The 18,909-nt window shown below is 38.0% G+C and overlaps 1 protein-coding gene and 1 long non-coding RNA gene across 4 annotated transcripts in view; one reads left to right on the forward strand and one right to left on the reverse strand.

Annotated features, from left to right (window-relative positions):
* The window catches only part of LOC126867126 (histone demethylase UTY), a 148,970-nt gene that overhangs the window by 5,518 nt on the left and 124,543 nt on the right, over positions 1-18,909 (forward strand). The gene's annotated exons all lie outside the window — the stretch shown is intronic.
* Positions 1,247-7,762, reverse strand: LOC126867173 (uncharacterized). 2 transcript variants are annotated; one of them, XR_007690162.1, is made up of 3 exons: positions 4,725-7,762; positions 3,170-3,274; positions 1,247-3,107 (listed from the first exon to the last, which is right to left on the reverse strand). It is a non-coding gene; the product is annotated as an uncharacterized LOC126867173 (long non-coding RNA). The 2 variants fall into 2 exon arrangements; XR_007690161.1 differs by lacking the exon at positions 4,725-7,762 and having other exon boundaries at positions 3,170-3,665.

Consider the following 18,909-nt stretch of genomic DNA (forward strand, 5'->3'; position numbering starts at 1 on the left):
TTTACATCTGATACCAAAAATTCAAGAATTTTTAGAGATAACGAGGCAATCGTTCTCTGGATCATTCATTTTCAATTCTTCGTCATTTAATTATATCGTGAAAGAATTAATATGAAGAACAAGAGAAAAAAAGAAGGAGAAAAAGAAATACGTGAACGTATTGATTGCGTAACACGTGGTACTTCATTTTTCATGTTTTCATAATCAAAAATTGAAAGAAATTGGATATATTAATTACATTCGCGTGATAGGTTAGTTGGTTGCAGCGTATGGCACCGCGTTTGCGATCGCGATAATTAGACGAATAGAGCCACGGTTCGTCGATAACAGAAATTACAAAGAGAAAATGGTTTGGCGCACGCTAACTCGCTGAAGTATCGACGGTGAAATGAATATTATGGTTTTTGTACCGTGAAGTTATTTCTTTGTTACCTTACATCACGTGACTGCACAAACAGGATGTTCACTATATGTATTTATAGTATTTTATAGTGCACTGAAGCTGAAACAAGTTATTGCGACTTTCCACCTTGATCCAAACATCTCCTTTAAAGGTAAATCGATATTTATTCTCGAAAATAGCTTAATTTATAACAACGTGTAAATAGCTTTGTAAATTAATTGGCCTGTTTCTACATTTTAAACGATAATCGAAGATAATTAAATCCTACAGGTGAGCCCTCTTGCACGGTAATTTAGTAGCTGATATCAATTTTGGATATTATTCGTAGATTTCTTTATTCTTATTGATACTATTGTAATAAATTCGATGTAATAATTCGTTTCACTTGCTAAACTAAACTGTGAACCGAACTGTTGGTAATTATTAAACGCTTCTTTGAAATTTATTAGCACTGACACTAATTATACCGATAATTTGTAACTTGGGAAATTTGACTAACGATATTAGCTCGATTATGCCCTAATTCTTTACACAATGTATCCATTAAATAACTTTATGAAAAACGTTTCAACGCAACGAAACAAAAACGTGCACTCCTATCGAAAGATACCGAACATAGAATAAAAATTCAAGCTCTCTCGTTGGAAAGTACTAAACACGAAATAAAAGTTCAAGCTCTCGTTGGAAAATACTGTAAACGTTAAATGAAAATTCGAGCTTTCATCGAAAATGATATTAGGTGCAAAAGAAAAAAAAAAATAAATAAAAGAAAAGAATTTAATCTGTCCACTGAAAAATGCTAAAACCTTTAATCGTAGTACGAATATAAAAAAATGTGTTGCATTTTTAATAGTTCATATAACAATTATACGCGTACGCTTAATTATACCGAATATACCGAAATTAACGCGAAAGATTTTGTTCGCGGCACAGTATAAATTTGTATATTGTGTAGAGTACTTGACTGTCTTTGGTCCGAAGCGAAGGGAGGCTGCAGCAACCCCTTCTGTTCGATCGGCGAGCCTTTTTTTCGTCAACTTTTCACCCTCTGGCATTGAATGGAGCCAAATCTCCCTAAGGGTGATTCACGTGACGCGTGACTCGTCAGTTCGTAATCTCTCGTACGTGTGTAGCTCGCGTATTGTGCATTGTATCGGTGGCTGCAATATTTATAACGGGGCCCGTGGCATTATACAGTCGTCGTCGGCTCTATGCATGCTTCTGTTTTACCATTTATCGATTTTTCTTATTTTCTACGCGCCCGCGGCCCTAACAATCACAGAGGGATACGACGCGGCTACTTTCTTCTATCCTACGAACAGGCTATTTGTATGCGTTTCAGCGTCTTTGAGCGATTGTCTCAGTTTTAATGGTATATGTCGGAAGCAGTCACAGTCAAACGTGAATTATGAGCAAGAGTGTGATAAATGTATGTACTGGGTAGTTTATGGGATGTCAAAATAGGAATACTTAATCATCTCGTACATGAACTTTCTACAATAAAAATCAGAGGTTATGCGCGCGTCCGCGTGCGCGCTCGCACGTAGCAGTTCTAACCCAAATTAAAATTGTGATGGAGGAGTTAACCTTAAAATTAGTTGGAACGACTTTGGTGACGCTAACCGCCATAAGCAATCTATATTTTTTCGGTTACGTGTATCGATGATGGAAAATTAATTTTGGTCGCGAATAACCATTATCGGTAATGATAGAACATTTCTTGGTTACCGTTGATCGTTGTCGATGACGGAACGAATTTTCTTGCCGATTACTTATCGAACATAAGATCGATTTTCTAGCGTTGGCCTATTCTATAATTCGTCCTTTGAAATTCAGCTTCCTCAGGAATCATGCAAAAAATGATGTACAACGAAAAATACTTTCGAATAGATCGTAGATATATGAAAATCGAATTACGGTGAAAAGAAGATGAATTGAAAGTACATTTAAAAAGAAGCAGAATTCACGTTGCTGTTTTTCTATACAGTGAAATTTCTGCATAATCGTTTCGTTATTAGGTAACTATTTCGAGCACAGTTGGTTGATACAGCAGCCGGGCTGTTTGTCCGCCATGGCAGAGTGGCGTTGAGTCACGTGCAACGCATAGAGATGCGTTGCAGACGATCGATTTTACGGCCTCTCCTTCTACGCACGTGTTCAGCCATGTATAGTCACACATCAAATTGGCGATCGTAACAGTCCTTATCTGTTTCCCGTGGGAGCACGATTCTGCTCTTCTTTTCGTTTTTATAAAATTAACCTTTTAAGCACTCGTTTGATTTAAGTAGAAAAATGAAGATAACATACTTTTTTTTATCTCGCTCCTATTATTACGTAAAAAGTATTTTACTGATATTTCATAAGTGTATGATGTTTTAAGCTTCTAATTTTGTATTTATGGTAAAAGACGTATAAAACGTATAAAATACGATTATTATTGAGCAGTAGTATGGGACGTGACCTTTTATTGAAATATTAGATAAATATTAGGCAGATGTTGGGATTTTAATTAATATTCATATATACGTATATCTTCTTTTAACGATCATCATGAAATTTTCTCTAACAGCGTGGATATTTCGAAATTACGATAAAAGTTTCATTGATGGTGTATTAGAGATGAATTTCTCAAATTATATTCGAATTCGAGTTAGATAAAATATCGGTTAGCGATTCTCTGTCGTCCATTGTTCCATCGTTTCATCTGGAACATTTTTAGAATGTTAGAATAGAATGGTAATTAAGCTTCTCGTCACTGTCAATTACCTTAGACATTGTCATAGTTAATCTCGTCAGTCATCCATGCAATTATACATTTATCTTCAATCTCCTTATTGTGTAATTCACCGGGTTATTTTGTACTCCTCGTGTCTGACAGCGGAAAAATAAAACGTGGCAGTGTCACGTTAGCATTATAACGAGATCATTTTGCTTTAATATGTTCGTCGTACAATTTTTATGTTATTCCATGATACAATATCTTTTGTGGCTTATGAAATAATAGACGAAAAAACAGAAAAAGATGTCAGCGAAGAGTGACAATAAAATATACAAATAAAACAATAAGTAAAATTGTTACAAATTTTTTATTAAATATTTTTAGAATTTAATGTGATGATTTGACGAAGAATGAGACTGATAGCTTTTCATTTAAAAAGTCATCTTTGTTATTCTAGCGAATGTCAAAAAATGTTTGAAGGAATATTTTCATTACTAAGATTAATACGATCTTAAGGAATTTTCAATTTTATGCAAATCTCTTCCATAGTATGAATATTCAAGAAGCTTCAAAGAAAGAAGTGTAGCCGTAAAAAACATAAATCGAAGGATATTTGAATACAGATGCCATAAAAGTTCTTCGCGTCAACGAATTTTTGTTACTGAATCATATTTAAAAAATAACGTAAATGATTAATACGCTTTCTTCTCAATATATTTAACTAATAATAATAAATATATATTAACCAAGTATGCTTCTTCTCAAAATTTACATCGATCATGTATAGAAAAAGCATTCATAATATTTCAAAAAGATTCTATCATGGATAGAGTGCTATAAAATTTGTAAATATATAAAATTCTATTTTCATATTTACAGGATGAAAAACGTGTAAAACTGTACTTTTGATAATAAAATATTCAAAATATCACGATTAAATTTTCACTAGTGTGTATGCAGAATATGTAGAAAAATTCTATAATTTTACTACCATCCTAAAAAAAAAAAAAAACGATATTTCAGTTCTATAAATAGAATATTCGAGATATAACGGAGTTCGATCTGTTTAAGTAGAATTCCGAAAACGGTCAAACAGATTTTTACATATGGCATACTAACGAAGCAGGTTTCATTTTTACAAGTCTAATACGCAAATTGTATAAAGTTCTATCTCTTAGAGACACGAAATTCTATTTTCAGAAATAGAATATTCAAAACACATCAAATTCTACCTACGAATAGCTACCTATAAATCTATATTTTTGAAGTCAGCATTGTGTCTAAAACACACACAAATTTTATCTTTTTCATTCATAGACATAAATCCATAGAACGACCTGTGTACTTAAAATGTTACAGGCGTAATAAATGTACATAGATATACATATTTATTAAACTCATTCAATATACTATTATCACAACTAGAGTACACAAAATTGGTAAACATTCTATTTTCGCTAAGGTCACGAAAATAGAATGGCACGCGTTCTCCAATCGACGATAATATGCAACGATTCGAACGACCACGAAAAGAATCGAACGTTCAACAGCACGTACAAAATTCAGAGACGACAGGGGCAATTAATTTGAATACTTATCTACCCGTTGGCCACGTGTTTCCAACGCGGGGAATTAAACTAAGGAAGCAGTCTCTTAGCAGTCGGCGGTTCGCATTTATTCGCTCTTATCGCGCTGACTGTTGTAAGTTTCCAGAGGTGGAGAGGCACCTTGCACGTGAGACTTTTCACGAGGGCTACACACGTGTACGTCGTTGTTCAAACGACATGGCCGCTGCACCCTGCCGCGTACGCGTGCAGCAAGGTGCATGCAAGCTCTGACCCAGATCGTACGATCGATATTCCCTGCCCCAGATACGCTTACAGAGATTAATATTTTTTCCACGCAAGCCTGACGATGATTGACCCCATCTCTCTTTTCATGAACTTCGTATTTACCGTCATTTCGAGTTCAGGTCCTCCTGACCACGTTTCGGGATTAACCCTCGCTACGCTCTGCTGTAATCGTGTGTGACATTGTTGAGCTTGTTGATTTGGGTCTCTTAAACGGTAAATAACTGCTACCTATATGACGAAAGAATTATTTCAGGTTGTCTAATATTTTTTTTTTTTTCTTCAAATTCTATTTTTTTTTCCATGCGTATTCTTCTAGCACAATTGTTTCCTTTTAACTGGCTCGTATTCCTAAAAACTACGTTCGAGATACAAACGATAATCATTTTGATATATCTTATTGCGCTGTAGAAAATTAAATTGTATTTTAATGAGGTGCGCTCTACTCCAATAATTCGTACGAGTAATTTCGCTGCTTGTGAAATCAGCCATACAAATTGATGCTTACAATCTCTCGAATTGCGCACGCGAGTCTGACTTAGTCGCTTAATTTGGAGTCATTGATCTAGATTGATCTTTGAAATTCATTTCTCGCTGCTAACTGATTTACAGATTACTTGCTACGATCGGCCGCATAATTGGACGTATAAAACAAGCTGTTTGAATAATTCTTCGTATAATGAATTACATTCGAAAAATAAGGGAAAACGTCTGCGTCAAAGATTACTTTTAAATATTTTTTCAAAGATATCGTTCTAGTCTTCTTCTATTCCAGGTAATTTATACCATCTGTAGCATTACATTTTTTTTTTTTTTTTAGAGATTTGTAAATTAATGTTTAAAGAGACCTTCTAATATCGCTGAATCGGTATAAAAATACCTTGAGAATTTGCATCAGATTCTAAAAGAGTTCTGAATAATTACATAAATATAGCATGTTGCTTAGCGGCGTGTTATTAAAAGGGAGGAATATTCATACATGTTAAGAACCTTTGGAGACAAGAGATTAGAATATTTCTCGTTCGTTCGCAAAAATATTGAATTCATTCGAATATTTTTAATATTTCCATAGATTCAAGCTAAATATCGCAAGACGATTAAATTTTCTCACAAGCCCCGTTAAAAGCGAAGAAATCGCTATAGCCTTGCATATTTAAATACAAAAGTCTCTGTTCATAGCCATTCATATAAAAAATCTTTATTAACCATGCGCAGAATAAATCATACAATTTCCCACGATACTCTTCCAACAATTACACAAATATTCCAACTGAGAATCAACACGGTGCAACCGAATCAACTTAAAACCTAACCGACAGCCTAAGCTGCTCCTCCATCCACTCGAACTTCCATCTTCGGTACAAGCATCGACGCCACCATCCGGATGGCAATGACCGCTATTCCGCTTAGTACGTCGTTCGTTTCCGTCGAAATTCCGATTCCGCATCGGCACAGTCGACAACGCGGCTCCCAGCACCGAGCGTCAGGTGGATCAGCGTCGAACTCGAGCTGTTCCTCCTCCGGTGACGTGCAACTGCTTCTCGCCAGCTAGGCTGTTGTATGCAAGTGTTACCGTATAGGAGGGACAACGAGGACAACGACGTCGACGGCGGGTGGCAGGGAGTCAGAGTCGTCTCGGTATTACTTCGCGGATCGTTCGGCGAGGTCATGGTCAGCCGGCGTGCTGAAACCGAGAGTCAACAAACTCTGTGTAAGCGAAGAGAGAAGCGAAGCCAGAAGCGGCGAACCAAGAGTACCACCGTTCGGCCATCCAGCCGGACAGTTAACCAGTCTGCCAAACATAACCCCCTGTGTGTCCGTTCAGCCGTGAGTTCCTCGAGGAAAGCCGCCCACTGCTAGCGGATTCTCTCTTGCTCTCTTCCTCCCTCCACTTTTCTTTCTTCTGCTTTCTCCTTTCCCCGTCGTTTCTGCTTTGGTCCTCCTTATCTCTGTCTTCTTCCTTTTATCCTTGTTCTTCTCTGTATAGCGAGACCTCCATCGCTAAAAATAAATTCGCAATCATTATTTATAGCCAGCTCCGTTGCTTGAGGTTATGGTTGCACCTGCAGGTGCAGCAAGAGCGTGTCTTTTGGTGATCTCTCCTTCTGGAAACGAGATCCGTGACCTGTGATCGATTTAGTGGTCATCGATCTCTGTTTGATGTATTTGATTTGGATAGTAGCTGTGAGGGGATGTTGTACGAGTAATATTGGAAGCTCTTGGGACGAGCTAGCCTTTTTGCAGAGAAAGGTAATTTGCAGGAAAACAAAAATGTGACAGAAATGTGATACGTTGATTACATTTCTGTACTGTTTGCTAAGCTATGCCCACGTGTGCTTACGTTGAACGCACGTGAGCACCGTTTGGTGAATCATTCTCCCCTTACAACACGTGACACATTATATGTTATATACAAACTGTTAAAAAAAAAATCGATGGTTTCGAAGACTCATAGTTTTCAAATTAATATGGCTCTTACAACTAATTTCTTTAGCAAAATTCACTATTATAGTTTTCTAACATATAATTAGCAATCTCGCATAACGTTGGTAACAATTGCCAATGATTATCAATACGATAAATATGATCTGTTACCAACACAGCAATTGCACATAATCTACTGCAGACGTATCAAATCGCCAACGTCTCAGCAATCTCGTATTAATCATTCTCCAAAACATAGCCTTAAGATAGCCAAAAAAGATGTTGTGCAATTTACTCTTGACGAAAAGAAATATTGATATGATATGATATATGCATTTATACTGCTCAATCTCTGAGAATACGCGTGTTTATGTATACAGCCTGAAGCACGGCAAGTTTATCGACATTGGTACTTGTGACGTCGCGATTTGCGGTGGCAGCGCCCTGGACGGGTCCGTGCCTCCGCGAGCTGTGACGTCATTGGGTAGCGGGGCGAGCCGTGGGCCAATGGACGCGCGCCACGTCATCGCCTGCCTCCGCTCTTCGGAGACGGCGAGTCACGTGACGTCACCAGGGACGACACGGCACTCTCCACGAGTTGAATGACCCCTACAGACCAAGTTCAATACACCGACGAGGAAAGATACGAGCGATACGACCCGCAGACCTGCGGAGTCTACCACCATAGTTCCTCCGGCGCTCACCGTTTCGTCCGTGTTCGAAGGAAACAGAGATCTTCCTTCTACTGCGTTCCGCGCGTTCAGCTACGCTCGGCTACGCTCGAGTCGTCTCGGCTCAATTCGGCTTTCGGGAATCGGGGAGCCATTTGGCCCATAGATTCGGGCTAACTTGCGTTCGATCCGATGGACGCTCGCATTCGATGACTGCCTTCGTGGTTTCGAACAGGATTCGAATAGCCAGTCGAAATTGCCCGAATTTTATCGAGGAATCTCAATTATCGAAGAATCGATTTTGTAACTTGCAATTTGATTAGTACATGGATGTTGTATTGGAAGGAATCTGTATCGTGTACATGTTTTATGGTAGATTGTATTTGTCGGAGGGCACTTTGAGCTTTTTAATAGTTTAATGCATATGGGAGATGCTCAGGCCGATATAGAGCTACATGTGTATTGCGTGCTACCTAAGGGTTAATCATTAAACGGGAGGTAATACGAGATGAAAGATACACGTAAACGTAATATACGTAAACGTAACGTTATTTTTTAAAGTAGTATACTGGCAATTTTATATGCAAAAGTTTGATCGTTTATTTAATTCTGGTTCGTTGTATTTGACTCGCTATCAAATTAATTAATACTATACAAATTTGCATAAGTAAAAAAGAAATCCATTTTTGAATATCTTTCTATCGGATTATTGACAAGATTTTAATCAAGTAAAATATTAATAAAACGATTAATCAGTTCTAGGTATATGCTGAAGAAATTGAATTAAATATCGAATATATTTGAATGTACAATGTTAAATATCGAATGCATAGAAATGTACAAACGTTAGCTGTTAATGAAATTGCGTTACACTTCTGATAACGATTGAATAACGATAACTCGAAAGATAGACGAATGGAGTTTAGCACGTTGATTGCGTGGAATCATTCTAGAGAATTAGGTTGTGCGTCGTGAGGTCACGTGACCTTTATTGCTTAATAGATCGTTATGTGAAAAGGGAATCTAGGTAATGTTATTAAATTGCAGGATATTCTTTATTAAGTGTAAACGTAACGAATGCACCTTCTTTCTTAATAAATACGCATGTTGTGTCCTGCCTTGCGAAATTCGTTCGATAGAAACGCATGGCGGAGCTGTGGTGAGCAATTAAATTATGCCGCGTTTACAGGAATAATTATTCACGTTATTTTTATATTAGGAACTTTGATCTTTTCAACAGGTCCGTCAAATCTCCAAAATTGTCAATTTTTAATAAAATTTTACCAATGCACTCAAAATTGTGCAAAGGTTTATTTTCGAATTATCGTATCAACTGTACACCTAGGAACACATGAGAGATTGAAAATCGATGTTAAAGTTTAAGGTTGAAATTTAAAGTCGGAGCCATAGGATATTTAGATGCTCTTTGTGTGAGATATATACCGTTATTTAGGTCGAGAGACCCGAATTTACTATTCCACGAAAATATCTTCGTTGCTATGAATTTCAAAAAACACACGACGAAACAGGAATACAGAACGCTGAAAATGAATCGAACGGCGCGCGCGGGTCGGCCGGTTTCGTTGAGATTCGTTCTGGAGAAAAATCGCTTTTATTTCGGGCCAAACGCATCTCGATCGGTCTGTTTTTATTCATTTAGCCGGCGAGGAAGTTAAAATTAGTCGTCGCGACGTTACATCTGGGAGTCAGTGACTCCTGTGTGCGAAATGTTATTCGCATTGCGCCAAAGAAATCAGTTATGCGCTGCACTTCTTCGTGCGGAGGACAAACATGTCTCCAGCTGTTACCTCTCGCAATAAGTTTTCGACTAAACGCAGTAGTACCAAGCCAAGCGAAACAGCCTGCTACAGTTTTCGAGATGTAAAATATTTATGATACACTGCGTTTCGTAACCAGCCAAAATTAAAGAAGGCTCGACACATTAAAATTCGTGGCAAATTTTACCAAGAATAAATACGTTTATCGTTGGCTTGATTAATAAAGCGTAATTCGATTTGGTCGATTCGTTTGCTGAATTTATTAAATTATAATGGTTGGCCATTCGATCGAAAACTTATTACCAAACACAATGTATTCTATTATAGTCTTATGATATTTCCAGCGAATAAATTCCAACATGGAGATTATTCGATAAATAAACTATACGTACCGATAAATTATACGGTGCAGCCGAGCGATTATTCACGGTGGCCGCATGAAAAGGCGCCTTTAAGCATTGTTAAAGCAAGACTGAGTATCAGTGGGAAATATTTCTTAAGCAAATACGGGATGGATCGGTGGAAACCGACCGCCATTACGTCTTCTGTTGGGCTCACGTGGGCAATGGAAGTGTGTTAACAAAAGGCAGGTGCCTTTCAAAGAGCAAACCCGCAACGGCCAAGAATTTTTCTTCCTCTGAATTTTCTCCGTGGCAAAGTATTTTCATAGCGGAGCGTTTGTTAAGGAATTATGAGGTTTCTTAAAAATTAATTCCTACTACGTTTTGGGCTACTCGTGAAAAGCTAATGGATCCACAAAGTAAAAGTTTACTTTCTTCTCGCTAGACGGTAGTTCCCTGAATTAATTAAATTGTGGCTGTTGCTTCTAGGAGTACATCTCTTATGAGCGTCTTTATTATACGAAACTAGGCGCGTATATTATCTCGAATATTCTTTACTTTCAAATGGATCGTCAAATTAATTACTTTATCGTTATTATGTTATTATTTAAGGGCGCGAGAAAATTATTACGTCGAAACGTGATACAATGTTCTTTGTATCCGTTTAAACGATCACCAATGATTCTTCCATACGAAAGTTGCACTGATACGTATATTTTTGTAGGGGATATACAGGATGGTTGGTAACTGGCGGTACAAGCGGAAAGGGGGTGATTCTGCGCGAGAAAAGAAGTCGAAAATATAGAATAACAATTTGTCGTTCGAGGCTTCGTTTTCGAGAAAATCGACTTTGAATTTTCGCTCGGTACGCGTGCACTTTATCGCGTCTCGTTATAACGGATCTCACTGTAGATCGTTGTCTCGATGGAAAAAATCAAGAAAACATTTTTATTCTATATTTTCGACTTCTTTTTTCGCGTAGAATCACCCCCTTTCCGCTTGTACCAATAGTTACCAAGCACCCTGTATATATCATCATCGTCCATATTTCGTCCTCTTAGCTATTAGTCCGAATTTTCGAGGAATAGAAGATACGAAGAACGCATTAGTTTCGCAATTACTCTGCATCAATTGTACGCGCGTGTTTTTAATTCTTTCACTGCATAAAAACAAAAAAAAAAGAGAAGAAGATAGGACATTGTTGAAATGGAACAAATTGAATTCAGATCGTTTCTTGCAGCTTCCGAAAATTACTCACATTCGCGTAAATTCAAATGGCCTATTAGTCGAACGAAAGATAACGATCTAGACTTACTCGTAACGAGCCTAGTACACGATGTGCCCAGTTAAAATTCATTTGGCGCATAAGCAGGCAATATTCGACCGCGAACAACCATCCAGCCCAGATCCTGCGTGTTTCCCGGTTGAAGTATGACACCATGCTGTGCAATTTATATGCATCCATTTGTAATAGATGTCGTGAAAGTAAGTTGGCACAAGCACCGGTTTCCGAGGGGGGAGAACGACAACCGCCTCACGAACACGTGGTTAAAACGAAGTGCGTGTTACGGCCACGTGGCTCGCCATCTGATAAGACCGGTTCTAACGTGAACGTACTCGCCACTTAACTTAACTAACTGGCCATTTTCTTTGCAGGCCATCCTTAAAAAAGTTCTCGCCGATCGCGATCGTGTCACACATACGCTTATACGCTTTGCACAGTGGCTCGCGAAGGTATTTCAACGCTCGTAGAAACTTTTTTTTTTTTTTTTTTATAAACGCGCTACGTACGAACATCGTATACAACGTTTCGAGATTTCATTATCGCCGTGATGAGATACGATTAGCACGATCGAGTCGATGAATTTAGAGACGAGCTTGAAAATGTATGATAGAAATTACGAATTATTTACTAGAAACGCGTACTCGGCTAAAGCTTCGTGTATATACTCGTGACTAATCATCGTACAATTTACATATTCGTTTGGTCGTTACATCCATCGTTACATATAAACGAAATTAGATTATCCTTGCGTTCAACGATACGTTATTTGAATATGTATTTTATCGTTGCTATATCGTTGATCAATAGACAAAAACATAATCGAAGAGGACATGTTTTGCTATATTCCTGGAGCGCGTAGGATTAATCAATATACATATGTATCTCGTCGTGTTATCGAAAACTCGATACATATTTGAGAACGATAACGCGATATAGTTTATCTGCGAAGCAATCGTTTCCGAAACGAAGGAATTGCGGCGCGTAGATCTGTGGAAAATAATTGCCGGCTATCGTTGGAAGAGGTCCGAATATTCAGGCCGCTTATCTAGCCTAATTCCGTTTTCCATGGAAACACTGTTACTTTCAGCGGAATCGATAAGTCAACTGGAATGGATCGGTTTCGTTGGAGGCGAGACGCCGACGTTATACGGCAAAAAGCAATCGATCATGCTCCGGTGAAAACGTATGCAAGTTGCCACGTGTTCAGAGACACGAGGCTGTGGACGAATATCGATGCACGCGGGCTTAAAGCGCTCGATTAGCGGCGTTTAAAGCGATTACGAGCGTTCGAGATCCGATGAATTTTGTGCAGAACGTTGCCCACTTTTTCCCTGCTTTTATAATGAATTTATTTGTACAAATAAAATTTGTATACGCAAATGAATTGAAATATTAATATTCTCCCTTATTTTCAATTTAAACGTTACACGCAACCCTGTTAATGTAATCCTGACATAGTATCAAAGTTGTTGCGATATTTGACATTTTTTTTCGTATTAATTAAACGTCCTTCGCTCTTCTCTTTCTTTCGTTGTGCTATCTTTTAGAAGGAAGCTCGAATATCTTAAGATTGGAATCGTCAAAACATTCCGGGGATTGAAGAAAATAAGTAAAAAGTACTTGTTTTCTTTTGTTCTGCCTTTACTGCCGTTTGTTTATCTACAACCTCGGTCGATACTAAGTGACCTATAGTCGTTGGAATGTAAATTCCATTTACTCATATTCGAACCAAGCATCGAGTAAGCGAGCAACGTTATGAGCAAAAAAGGTCTCATTTTCGTATGCAAAATACATTTTCTTCCTAAGGTATTATATATAGCGTGTCCATTGCTGATAGTCGACGGAAATAGTACGAGCAAATAGCGATTTGATGTCGGCTAGAAAAGCATGGAATAAAGAGGTGTATACTTCCCATGTATTGTAAAGATACAAACAAAAGTTACCTTCATAGTCGGTGCTCTCCAAAGTCTTCGCAAGGCAAAATAAATATCAGCACCATACGATGCCCACCTCGAAGTCCTACGACATTTGTCTCAAACATCTTCTCGTATCGTGCACGGTTTTGCTCGAGATGTTTCCAGGTGAAACGAGCAACGCTGTATATTGCCTATTAATGTAACATATTGGACCATCGCCTATAAATAACCTGTTTTTTTTTTTTTATATTTATCTGCATTTACAAAATATTTACTCGTTACACTTGGCGCGTCTCGCCTTGTGCATACGTTAAGCATATCGGACAAATTGAACTTGATACAGGCTCGCATGAATGCAAATCGTGTGAAATATTACTCGCAGAACCAGTTTACCGTAGGCAACAGTACGCAACTCTTGCATTGTGTAGAATTCCGATTACTTAATCGGGCCACATTGACGAGATATCTCGCGGCCCGAAGTTGTTTGACGTTTTCCACCAGATATCTCGCGTTTCCTGATATCGGCCCTCCCTCCTATTTGTATTGCTCGTTCGATGGAAAATAAAATCGCGCACGCTATGGGAGTCTGAGTTAGGTTGCACGGTGAGAATCGAAAGCGAATGTTAGCACCTTATAAAAATATCGCTCGTATAATATTGACTTATCTATCTACCTATCTACTTACCTATGATTTTTACTATTCATTCGTATTTCTACACGCTTTCTATCTTTTCCATGAATTCCCAATTTATGCAACGTACGTGCGCAAGTTTTGAAATATATTTCGTACCCTCGGTGCATCGAACACGCTCATTTTTCTACACTGTCGCTGTATTTTTGTTCCAAGCGAACGAAAAGATCGCAGATTATACGGTATTTAACCAGCTCTGTCGTTCTAAGGCGCGAGTTTTTTCGTAAGCGCGTGAAACAACTTTTCTTCTAATCGCAGGTGAGACTAGATTTGTATAAATTACGGCTTCGAGTCATTTCGTGTTAGACGACATAAATGGACGATACGAGTTCCAAATCAGGCTTGAGCTACTCGCTCTTGATTCTTAATTATTAATTATTTATAAACGTTTAGATTCTTCTCTTACAATGAAAATCGTCGCTTTCAGTTTCCTTTTCGTGTATATAACTAATTTATATCTGGCAATCTGTATATATTTTATACAACTATTTTATTTCATCATCCATACACTACGTGTGTTCGTGGATATACACGAAACTTATCTCCAACTTACAAACTCGTTTAAAACCGATACAGCCAGTACAATTAAATATATCTTCTACGTAAATTGAACGTAACAATCTTTTCTATAATTATTGCTACTTAATACGATATATCTAAATACACGTGACACTTTGATCGTTATAGTAATGTGAAATGTTAATTCAAATGACTATGGGTCACCTATAATCAAAAGATATCAACGACGAATCGATATACGATTAATACTAAACGACAGAATTATAATCGTATGGATGTTACATGCATAAAGGACGTATAAAATTCATTTGACGGTCAGAGGTTAATATTAAATATCTTGTTCGAACTTATTGCTTCGTCCGATCGTATGTGTTTCACGTATCAAGTATTATCCTGTCGTAAAATAAACTTTCGTTCAGCCATTCGGATTAGGAACGGGGAACGATTTCCTGTTCCCGGTGGGCTGGCGTGTTCGTTAAAAATAATTAAATCCGAGCTGAAAGTCGCGCACCCTCCGCCGTTTCGAAAGAAAGAACCGAGAAAACGAGATTGCACTGCGCGTGTGTATTTTGGTAACGAACCTCTCCGCTGGAATTTTCGCCCTTTCCATTCCATTCCGACGAACGGCACTCATCTCGCTCGAATTCATTCCACTGACTGCGTGAAATAAGTTGGAAAATTATTTTTTTCGCCTTTCAGGCAGAATCGTAGACAATATTAACTGTCATGTGGTCGGCCGTTTTTCTTTTTTCTCCAAACATTGCTCAGCTTTTCTCCTTTTTGGTGGAACTTTGTCCGGGTTTTTTGTTCAGCTTTCCCGTTTCAAGATGAGACGCAGGATACGATACTTCTGGTTTTTCAAACTTTAAATAGAATCGATCGAAATTTTTAACGACACCTCGGTATTTCTTTCGACAAAAATATTTTCTTTAAAATATCTTCTAAACGTTTTCGCTCGAAAAGGCGAGAATATTCGAATCGAACGCGTAGATCGTCGTCTATATTTATATTTCAAAAGATCGTTTAGTTCCATTTAAAATAACAAAATAGCATAGTAATATATAATACTCGTTTGTATTATTTTATCTATTATGTGTAACGCGATAATCAAAATTCTACATTGATGGGTTCTTTCAATGAGAAGCATTTTTATACTTTGTATCATTTTTTATGCAGATTTTTTTTCTAACAAAAATAAAGGACGTTCAACAGCATACTAAAAGGGCTGCTGATACATTCACATCGCCGTGCGAATATTCAGATTTCTACCGCGGTATTAAAATTTATTTCCTCCGGCATGTGCTTTCGCTAAAATTCTGCTGGGAAATATATAGTACATAACGAGCGAAAATGTATAATTTAATGCAGTTAAAAACCTCGTATTATTAAAAAACGACCAATTCGTTGGTCCACTAAATAACGGTAGTCTAACGTCAATATCAGTGAATGGATATGTTAATTTAATCTCCATCCAATTCCATCGAATTCTTAACTCATTCTTCATTGTATACACCTTGATAAAATTACGCCAATAATTCCATGTGATTATCCAAAGACGACATATCCCGTGTAATATCGCGTCCGTTCCCCATTAATTATCCCTTCATATATCTAATGCCGATATTTATGGAATCACGTCATGGCCAGAGCGTAACTTCAAAGAGTGAAGTAATCGCACTCGCTGCGCTTGTTTTTATGTAACTAACCTTCGCCTCCTGTCATCTATTCCCATTCACTGTACGTAACAGGTAGAAACTGATTCCTCTCGTACAACTTTCTCGGACCATCTCTCGTTCATAAATATGCCAGCACTTGTGTCAACTTGGAGCGTATAAACAATATACAATGTACGATGTGTACAGTATATAAATGTTACTAAAGCGCAGGAATCAGTAACGAATTAATAATAACTAGTCTGTAGGTGTTTTATGTAAACTCAAAGTTCCTATGAACATTGCTAAAGAGGCGAAACTTAAATATTGGATAATTTCATCCAGCAAATATTGGACAAAAGAAAGAAGAAGTTCGTGGTAAGATCGAGGCGGTAAATATACAATTTCTACTGGAATTATGTCGACAAGATTTTCGCTGCGATTTAAAAATGACGACTATCCAATAGCGAAGAAAAGATCGGTTTTCTTAATATTTTTCAAAAAATTCTCGGCCATCTAAACAAAGGTACAAGGAAATACTGATATTCTCAATTGTTGCTAGAAAAAGTAGCTATTAATTTCGATCGCATTCGTGTGTTTGGAAAATCTTAAACGTATAAAAAGGAGAAGTCTACAGCGGGCTTGAAAATGCACAGAATCTCGTCGTAAAAGGCTATTTACCGGTAAAAGACTCGATCGTATTTGTTCGTGGCCGTGTTAACGTTAACGCGTTACTTTCCTTCTCTTGATCACGTGGTTCCAGGTGTCCAAGGTGGACAGTAGAAGGGGAGGAAAAAACGTGGATGAGGATCACTGACGAAGAGGTTTCTTTGCCCAACGACGAGAAGTGAACGTGGTGATACGAGAAAAAGGAAACCGGAAAGTGGTGTGGTCTGTGTATTTTAGTAACGAACATTCTAAGCGAAAAACCTCGCGTTGTACGTCCGAACAAAGACGACACACGATTTTTGGCGGCCTACGGAGCTTCGCCTTCGAACACCCTCTGCATTGGGTCATCCTAAAAATAATACTGTTTCCTTTTTTTCTTTTTCTGAGAGTTAAATTTAAAACGACGGTAGTTGTTACTATCCGATGGCTTAATAAAATTGGAATAGGAAATTTAGTAGCAAACTGTAAATTTAAATGTAGGCATCCTATATCACTGGCTGTCTCAACGAAACTCCAGCCACTCCGAAAACGTTGCAACCCGCATTTATATTTACGCATTAAACGCGTCGTGACCGAGCTTCCTTCCACGTTTTTCCCTATATATAACGAATTATATCCGTTTCCGAGTTCCCTCATTTGAAATGCTAATGGATCTTTTACACGAGGTTTTTCGAGTGCAGCGAATAACATCGTCGCGAACACGTGAACAATGTGTATACATATCGTGTGTTGACACGTTGCTGACTGGCTGTTTTACGTAAAAACTAACACGTGTCATCGGCTAGCTAATGCAGAACAACTTAGTTCCAGTGATATAACTTTACTTGCAAGTGAAAAACTCATGCATAACGTTAAATGTGCCTTCCAATGGACAAAAAATGCGATAAATTATTTATCCAAAGTAGCAAGATGCAAGTGTAGATATGCAGATATGACAGTTACAAGTTTTAAATAAATCATACGCGCGTTACGTTCCATTTTTACCTACTGACATAATGACCCGAGGTTTTAGTATAATTCTAGAAAAACAATTCACACGTTGAATGCAACAGATTTCAACATTGTATCGTTCAATACGTTGAATAAAGGTACAAAAAACGAAACATTATCTACGATGAGCGTTTCGTTCCAATTCCACTGTGATAACCTCTAGACATTAATTGGAAGGGAAGAAAAAGAGGGAAGAAGAGAAAAGAGGCACGAAAATAATTCTTTTACTCTTTCTTTTCGCTATTACCTCCTCTACGGGTAATAATACCCTGTTCGCGTCTCGATGTTCGTAGCAATATATTTTCTAAAATTCACTCGAACGATGAAAAGAATTCCGCTTAGAACTATATTTGGAATGGTAGCGAGAATTCGACGAGCACATGTGCCCTTGTGGCACAGTGTGACCTTAACGTTATAGAGCCGTGCCAGATCACAGACGTATAATCAGACAATTATGCTCATAATAATAGGCCGGAATTCTTCGTAACCGAGCCATGTAGAGATACGTAGAGATGCCGGCCGAGGGACTATTTACCTAGGAGCCTTATGGGAAAGTTTACGGTCGCCTGGCCGCAAAAACCAGCGTGCAATTTCGCGACGTCGAAACGTCCTTTGGTTATTGTGACCCGTGGGCTCCTCTCGTTCGCGTAAATGCACACGTGAGAATAACTTCAACCGGTTCCCTCGAATATGCTCGACTACCCAGCCAGCATCCTGTCCAAAATAAATAATCACGTGTAACTTGATAACGTTGAATCTCTTTAATCATTGTGCACAGTGGTAAGGAGCTTGTTTATCCCAGGAGTTTATTTTAGCTATTACATTCGGTAGTTACAGACGTTATTAAGAGGCTAGTAGCGGTTGACATTTATTTTCGTGTTTCTGTGAATAAATATCAATTGACTTACGTATCGACTTTGTCTCGCAGAACCTAATATCAGAATCACCAAACCGGTGAAAAAGGGCGTGATCAGGTTCATAAAGCTCGATATACACACTGC

Source organism: Bombus huntii, chromosome 6 (assembly GCF_024542735.1).
Source record: "Bombus huntii isolate Logan2020A chromosome 6, iyBomHunt1.1, whole genome shotgun sequence".
NCBI classification, from domain to species: Eukaryota; Metazoa; Arthropoda; class Insecta; order Hymenoptera; family Apidae; genus Bombus; species Bombus huntii.